This window comes from Colias eurytheme, chromosome 32 (assembly GCF_061535395.1).
Source record: "Colias eurytheme isolate Ceu_HAF_F1 chromosome 32, ilColEury1 Martin Lab GWU primary, whole genome shotgun sequence".
In the NCBI taxonomy this organism is placed as follows: Eukaryota; Metazoa; Arthropoda; class Insecta; order Lepidoptera; family Pieridae; genus Colias; species Colias eurytheme.
Window position 1 is genome coordinate 6,256,440 of NC_143011.1, and position 8,560 is coordinate 6,264,999.

Sequence of the window (8,560 nt, forward strand, 5' to 3'; positions counted from 1 at the left end):
TGTTCGATGTTCGATGTTCGATGTTCGATGTTCGATGTTCGATGTTCGATGTTCGATGTTCGATGTTCGATGTTCGTTGTTCGTTGTTCGTTGTTCGTTGTTCGTTGTTCGTTGTTCGTTGTTCGTTGTTCGTTGTTCGTTGTTCGTTGTTCGTTGTTCGTTGTTCGTTGTTCGTTGTTCGTTGTTCGTTGTTCGTTGTTCGTTGTTCGTTGTTCGTTGTTCGTTGTTCGTTGTTCGTTGTTCGTTGTTCGTTGTTCGTTGTTCGTTGTTCGTGTTCGATGTTCGATGTTCGATGTTCGATGTTCGATGTTCGATGTTCGATGTTCGATGTTCGATGTTCGATGTTCGATGTTCGATGTTCGATGTTCGATGTTCGATGTTCGATGTTCGATGGAATAACGTAGTATGACTTGTAATGGCTGCGCGACTTATTGGATTGCGATTTAGATTGTTTGTTATCCGAAACTATGTTGCAATGAATTTTGGATGATGAATTTTTATTTTGGTAAGTAGAAAATTTATTTGAAATGCTAGGTTTACTGTGATTTACGGATAGTGTAGTTAATAAATCGGCTTTTTCTTTAATGAATTCTAATAAATCGTTTAGTTTAATAATTTTGTCCTTATGTAATTTATAAAATGTGTTTTTAAATTGTTCCCACTCGCGTTCAGTGGTAGGATCTAACTTTGAAACTACGATATAAATAATCAAAGTGTCCCAGTATTCCGTGGGTTCTCCTAAGATCTTAAGAATACGTAAATTTTTTAAAACTGTATCAATTAAATTGTGTAATTGAATAGCCGATTCTCTTGAGACGTTTTGAAGTGAAAATATTGCCTTAATGTGACTTTGCACTATCAATCGCGTGTTATTAAAACGGTGTAATAAAAGCTCCCATGCAACCAGATAATTTTCGGATGAAAATTCAACGTTTTCTATAACGATTTTGGCATCGCCTTTTAAACTCGCCTTTAAATAATGGAATTTTTGAACCGGTGGTATTGTTTTCGAATTATGAATTAAGGATGAAAACGTATCGCGAAATTCTACCCAGTGTTCATGTGAACCGTCAAAGCTAGGTACAGAAATAGTCGGTAATTTTACTGAATCGTTATTAAAATTGTTACAGGTCGTATGGTCGTGCGCTAAGGAACAGTCAATGGATTTATTAACAGATCTATCCTCGGAATTATCTGGGTTTACCATGCAGTCCAGCATCGCCAGGACAACATAATATTCCCTCTCAAACTTTACGCGTGATTCTATGAGTTTATCCGTTTCTGACTCCGGGACAAGATCTTCGATTTTACTTTGTACTTGGTTGAAATCGTTCATTAAACTTTGTGCACCTGGTATACGTAATTTTAGTTCTGCCCTTTGATGTGTATCAAGATCCACGTTTTCAAAAGACGAAACATATTTCTTAAAATTCGTTAATCTACATTTGATTAACCCCCTTTTTTTCCTCAAATCCTTAAGCTCCTTTTGCTCAGAAAGAGACATAATGACTGAAGTAAAAAGCTACAAGTACTTACGTGCCACGTGAAGCAGATTCTTCGGTTGCGTAAAGGCACGTGAGGAGGCAAGCAACACCGAAAGCTCTGGAATATACAAAGCACAGTATCACTCAGATGAAGCTTTACAGGGTTGGATAAATTAGCTGGCCGTCTTACCAAACTGCACTGTAATTTTGCGACTTCTTCGCCGATTGCGTCTCCAAAATCCAGGATGTGATCCGGTGTCGAAGGTCCAGAAAATGTTGACGACGAAAGAAGAAGACAATAAATTTGCGCGTATTAATTTATTTTTCAAAATTACAGAATGCGTTTGGTAGAATTAATTTTAGTGAGGGAGTGTCCTGCTCAGCGGTTGCGTGGCGAGTCGAAGTAGTAGAGGACAGTGGGGTCAATCCGCGGCCAATCGCACGGCGCCGCGACGTGACGCGGCGATGACGCAGTCGCAACGCTCCGTTCTGCACGATTTTGTTGCGGCAACAGTTACGAATTATTCGTTTTAAACTTTTTAAGATGTTATTTTTGTGCTGTTGTCACATTTGTTTGTCAATGATCATAACAACAAAATAAAACTGCTGTTAACATTTGAGCAAGCTGCACAGGCTAGCACAATGATAGATTTGGGAGGTATAGTTCAGTAGAGTTCTAGTTGAGTAGAGTTGTAGCATACTGATAGTTGTGTTGTCTCGTACGTTGTGAAGTAAATGTGTGTTGCGTGAAATAATATTGTGATGGTAATGTAGTTCATCGAAGGATTGATAAAATTTGGTAGAAAATGGAAAATGGTAGGTTAGATAAATTAATAGATCAACAACAGTTTTATTCATTATAGAATGCCTGTGGCCAGTGTTACGTGGCATAAGCTGGTAAGTACGGTAGGCGGTACAAAAGAAATATCAGAGAAACGATCAGTGCGCTCGCAAGTTCGTCACTGTTCATACCGCGCTCTATACAAACAAATAGTATAGTGGTCACAAATATAGTTTGATATGTTGCAATGTGTTTATTGTAACCAAATAAATAACGTGTGTGTATTATATGTGTCTATGCGAGCTGTGTGTGTGTGCGCACCTTGCCGCGCGGCAGCTTGAGGTGCACGAGCTGTGTGTGAGTGCGGAGGGCGGTGCGCTGGGAGAAGGCCCTGCCGCAGTCGGTGCAAGCGAACGGCTTCTCGCCGGTGTGCGTGCGCGCGTGGTTGATCAGCGTGCTGCGTGCCTGTGGAGGAAATTAACTATATGTGATGTGATATAGATTAGCAGAGATATTTTATAGATAGATCATTTATAGATATTTTATAGAGATATATTAGTAGAGATATTTTTGTTTATTCGCAAGTAAAGAGCATCTGTATTTAATATTGTCTATAAAAACATTATTATGTATAGGCAGTTAAAACATTATTTTAAACGTAATCGCAAAAATAAAAACGTAGGCTTCCGTCACCATTCGAAGCGAATACATACGCATATAATATGCATAAAGTTTAATATTTACATTTATAGCATTCAAATCATTCAAGTGCTTTACAAGGAAATTTTTAAGGAATTGTAATCTTTGATCAGGTCATTTAATTTCCATTGAAGTGAAAATGGAAACTGAAATGGCTTAGCTTTTGTACCTATGCAGAAAACTTAACGAAACCCTAATCTATATCAGTACAAAAATTGACCGAAATTGCGTAGACATTGTTAGATAAATTCATTCTAACAATGCAGCAACAAATGCTATTCTATTCGAGGCCGATATTAATTATCGATCGCCAGCTTCAATATTTTTGGATAGTTACAATATGGAAATTGTTATTTTAATATTAAAATAGGTGATTAAATTACTCGATTTTATTCTGAATTCGATTGATTAAAAATGAAGTAATATACGAACTTTTATTAGGTAAGAAACAGGTAGACACTACACACTAATAATTATTGCGAGTACAAATAATAATGCTAAAAACTAAACAATTTTTCTTGCGTAAAATACAAAATACAGCTTATTATTTCTATCAAATGTATATGATGAGCTTAGTACTTTTACAATAAGACTCTATTCGGCTAGGTTTTGTTCGTACATTTAATGTTTGAAAATATCTCTACTAATATATCTCTATAAAATATCTATAAATGATCTATCTATAAAATATCTCTGCTAATCTATATCACATCACATATAGTTAATTTCCTCCACAGGCACGCAGCACGCTGATCAACCACGCGCGCACGCACACCGGCGAGAAGCCGTTCGCTTGCACCGACTGCGGCAGGGCCTTCTCCCAGCGCACCGCCCTCCGCACTCACACACAGCTCGTGCACCTCAAGCTGCCGCGCGGCAAGGTGCGCACACACACACAGCTCGCATAGACACATATAATACACACACGTTATTTATTTGGTTACAATAAACACATTGCAACATATCAAACTATATTTGTGACCACTATACTATTTGTTTGTATAGAGCGCGGTATGAACAGTGACGAACTTGCGAGCGCACTGATCGTTTCTCTGATATTTCTTTTGTACCGCCTACCGTACTTACCAGCTTATGCCACGTAACACTGGCCACAGGCATTCTATAATCTATAATGAATAAAACTGTTGTTGATCTATTAATTTATCTAACCTACCATTTTCCATTTTCTACCAAATTTTATCAATTTTTCTACTATTTTCTACCAAATCCGACGTATTTTCTACTAAATTCTACCATTTTACTAATAATTTCTACCAATTCTTTACTAAATCCGAAGTTTTTCTACCAAAACCTCCCATTTCCTATCCTTCCTATCCTTCCCATCATATTATATTTCTACCAAATCCTAACAAATTTTCTACCACATCCTACCGTACTTAAAAAGTTATTCCAGACGCAGCTTTTTTTTTCAAATAGATGAATTCTTAAAACTCTATGTGTACACTCTCCTAACAAGCAACCCGCCCAACTTTTCCGCCCGCTCATGAACTATCGTTTAAGATTATGTTTTCATAGACAAAATGCTCACATTAGCGAAGCGCTATTTGCCGGCTGCGCGAAGCGAGAGAAGGAAACATGAATTTTAAGGAAAAAATTAGCAAAATCGTTGAATTATTTTTTACGTGATCACGTGATTGTGGGACACACACTCGGTAAAATGGACACAGAGCAATGCGCGCGCTAATACATAATCTAAGCTTTAAACACATCAATATTTTGTTTGCTCTTCAATCACAAGTTAATGTAGAGCCATTTTAATAGGCAACATTTGACAGTTCAACAAAATTCAACAACGTAACCTAGTAACGGCGACATAGAATAATATGTTATTTCGTTTTGTTAGAATTGCACATTTGCAGAACTTTTTTCAATTACGATTACATATTTATAATAATAATGACCGATACAAGTAATTATTTAAAGATTTGATTTGACTGATAAACCATTCTAAACATAATAAACAATTTCTGATTTAAAGAACTGACGTCGCTACAATTTTGTGTCAATAAACCTTTTCTCTTTTTAAATACCAGAGACTTTACTCTAAAAATCGAAATCTGACATCTAGAATCGAATGCATTGATTACTTGTGAATAAAAATTATCATAAATCTATACAAATATTATAAAGAGGAAAGGTTTGATTTTTTGTTTGTTTGTTTGTTTGTATGAATTGAATAGGCTCCGAAACTACTTGGCAGATTTGAAAAATTCTTTCACTGTTGGAAAGCTACATCATTTCTGAGTGACATAGGCTATATTTCATTTTCAAAAAAAATAGGCATCCTTACTAAAATTACGATAACGTAATCCAAGGTGTGAAAAAAATATCAAAAAACTACCTTACATCGCGTGCGCTGCGAAAACTATTGATGATAGAACAAAATGATATACTACATTTTTTTAGAACACACCATTATCTACAAAAAATCAGCGGCAGCATATCTCTAACTATTACAGTCATGTCACAATAAGCGTTTTTTTATTGAAAAAAAGAAATTAAAATACCACCGCTACAAAAAGCTCTTTATTTGTACCTTGGTATTAACCCTTATCAAAATAAACGATGTATTATTTAAGACTGCTTCAATATCTTTATATTACTTTTTGAATTATTCGATTCTGACAATCCATTCAAAAGATATCACGAGTTAAAAAAAAATTAAAAAATAAACTGTATTCGGCTAGCTATGCGTTGTAGGCGTCACTCGGGCAGGGGTACGGGAGGGGGGTTAAGATCACGAAATAAACTTGCCGCGCGGCTTACTCGCGCGGTCGGCTCCCTACGTGATGGACGTGTCGGATATACAGTTAGGCATTAATACGACAATACACGACGTCACAAAAAAAACTCCTAGTGAATTATTATTTGGGCGTAGAGTTACAAATCCTTCGCAAGGTATATTAAGTGAAGTAATTTCGGATGTAGGACATGGAATAGTAGACGGTAAGATTGACGATATTAGATTAGATGCACGCTGCCTGATGCAACAGCAAGCGAAGGTCAGTGAAGAACGGTATAATAGAAAAAGAAAAGCGGCAAAAGTATATAAAGTAGGTGATCTAGTGCGAATTTTGAGAGCAGTTGCATCTGGCAGCGGGATGCCTAACTGTATATCCGATAGATTATCATCCCATGTTCTAGGATCTTTGCCATGGTTCATGGTTCCCAATGATGCCAATATAGTTCGGTTTGACCTTTCTACTTGACCATTTGCTCGCGGCGTGGCTACTGCATTCATAACATGCTTTATGCCTAAGGCCTGTATAAACTTCCTAAACCTCTTGCTGGTAAAACAGCTACCTCTATCAGAAATGAGGCGTGTTGGAGTACCAAAATACCCAATAAGATTTTTTTTAATTACTTTTATAGTTTCCGACGTTTTGGTACTTTTGACGGCAGCCAAAGAAACAAATTTAGTAAAGGCATCGATGATTACTAAGATATATGAGTTCCCCTTCTTACTCTTAATGAAAGGCCCAACATGGTCCACGTGGACCGTGTGAAAGGGGATTTCTACTTTTTTTATGGAATGTAGGTGACCTTGTCGAGCACCACCTGGCATCTTATGGTGAGCACATTCTAAACATGCTGAAACATATTTGGTGACAAAGGTTCTCATTTTAGGAAACCAATATAATGCCCGAATACGATCTAAAGTCTTTTCTAACCCAAAATGGCCTACGTCATCGTGATTGGCTTTAACAATTTGCCAGCGTGCGCCTCTAGGCACTACCCATTTGATATTATCATCAGCTATGATCCTGTATACACGTCCATTTTTTAATTTGTAATTTTGAAATGTACTTATGTTGGGGGATTCTGGATCACTTAATATTTCTTTAATACGCCTTATATCGTCATCTGAAGATTGAACAGTAGTAATCCAATCTTCAGCAGTAACACTAAGTATATCAATAACGTGCAAATCGTCTACTTTTGAGTCTGATGGAGCTCGACTCAGGGCATCCACATGTGACATCTTATCTCCTGGTCGATACTCAATTTCACAGTCATATTCTTGTAACTGCACCCACCATCTTGCAATTTTCGGGATCACATCTCGTTTTGTAAGTGTGGTGCGTAATGAATTACAATCTGTTAGTATTTTGAAGCGTAGGCCTAACAAGTAGACCCTAAACTTGTTTAATGACGCTATCACAGCTAGAGTTTCTAACTCAAACGAGTGAAGTTTCTGCTCTTCTACCGTGGTTTGACGACTGTAGTATGCTACAACTCTCCATAAACCTTTCTCGTCTTTCTGAAGAAGAATACCCGCGATGCCGAATCTACACGCATCCGTGTGTAACTGAGTTTCTAAATTTTTGTCGTATAGTGCGAGAATTGGTCTGCTGGTCAATCGTTTTTTAATCTCTGTAAATGCAGTTGCTTCTTCTTCCCCCCATTTCCAAGGCGCATTTTTCTTTAGAAGACCCGTCAATGGTTTTACTATCAGAGCAAAATCCTTGACAAATCTTCTAAAGAAGCTGGCAAGACCTAAAAATCGTCTAACGTCATGCTGATTTAAGGGAGTAGGAAATTTTGAGACTGCTCCAGTTTTCGCAGAGCCTGGTTGGATACCATTACCACTTATTTCAAACCCTAAAAAGTCTAATTTATCAAACATAAATTTACATTTCTGCATTTTCAGTGTTAAGCCTCCTTCTTTTAATAAGTTCAAAACTTCTTCTAGTCTTTGCAGCGCTTCATCAAAGCAACGCGCGGGTATCAAAACATCATCCATATACACAATTACATAACTTAACCGTGCTTTATTAAGAATCTTATGCATGGCTCTTTGGAAAACCGAAGGAGCGTTTGCTAAGCCAAATGGCATTCTGGTGTATTCATATTGTCCATCTGGCGTAACAAACGCGGTCTTCTCTTGAGACTTCTCCGAGATGGGAATCTGATAGTACCCTGAAGCCAAATCCAGCGATATGAACATCTTATGGCCCGCTAATTGATCAAGAAGGTCTTCTACCCTAGGGAGAGGATAATGGTCTCGCTTAGTCCTGCTGTTTAAGGCTCTGTAGTCAACACACATTCGCCTCTCACCACTTTTCTTTCTTACCAATACAATGGGGCTCGCGTAAGGTGATGAAGACTCCTTAACTATACCACAATCTAACATTTCTGCTACCATGCGCCTGACATCTTCTCTTTCTGCATACGAGAGTCTATAAGGCCTGTAAACTACCGGTTCTTCATTCTTTAATTGTATATCCATTTCTAATACAGTTGTAAATCCGAGATCCTTAAGACAGGAAGAAAAACAGCTGCTATATCTTGCGAGCAAGTCCTTCACCATTTGTTTTTCTAATTCGCTAAGATTATCCCCTATAACAGGCTCAGATATATCATTCCTGTCAGTGAAATTAACGTTATTTACATATTTACAATCATTACTCATTACCATACTGCGTATCAGCAACTGTTCACGTTCTAGAATTAAACCCTTAGTTCTAGGATTTAAGATAAGAAGACAGCCTAATCCATCTTTTAATTCATATTCTCCCGGAAACAAATAGAATTCAGAACCATTTTGTCCCCGCATACCACCTCTAACATATAC

General features: G+C 37.4%; 1 long non-coding RNA gene across 1 annotated transcript; it reads left to right on the forward strand.

Moving 5' to 3' along the window:
- Positions 1-405: 405 nt before the first annotated feature.
- LOC149895246 (uncharacterized) lies at positions 406-1,354 on the forward strand. The gene is made up of 2 exons (XR_016458525.1): positions 406-505; positions 1,131-1,354. It is a non-coding gene; the product is annotated as an uncharacterized LOC149895246 (long non-coding RNA).
- Positions 1,355-8,560: the final 7,206 nt, after the last annotated feature.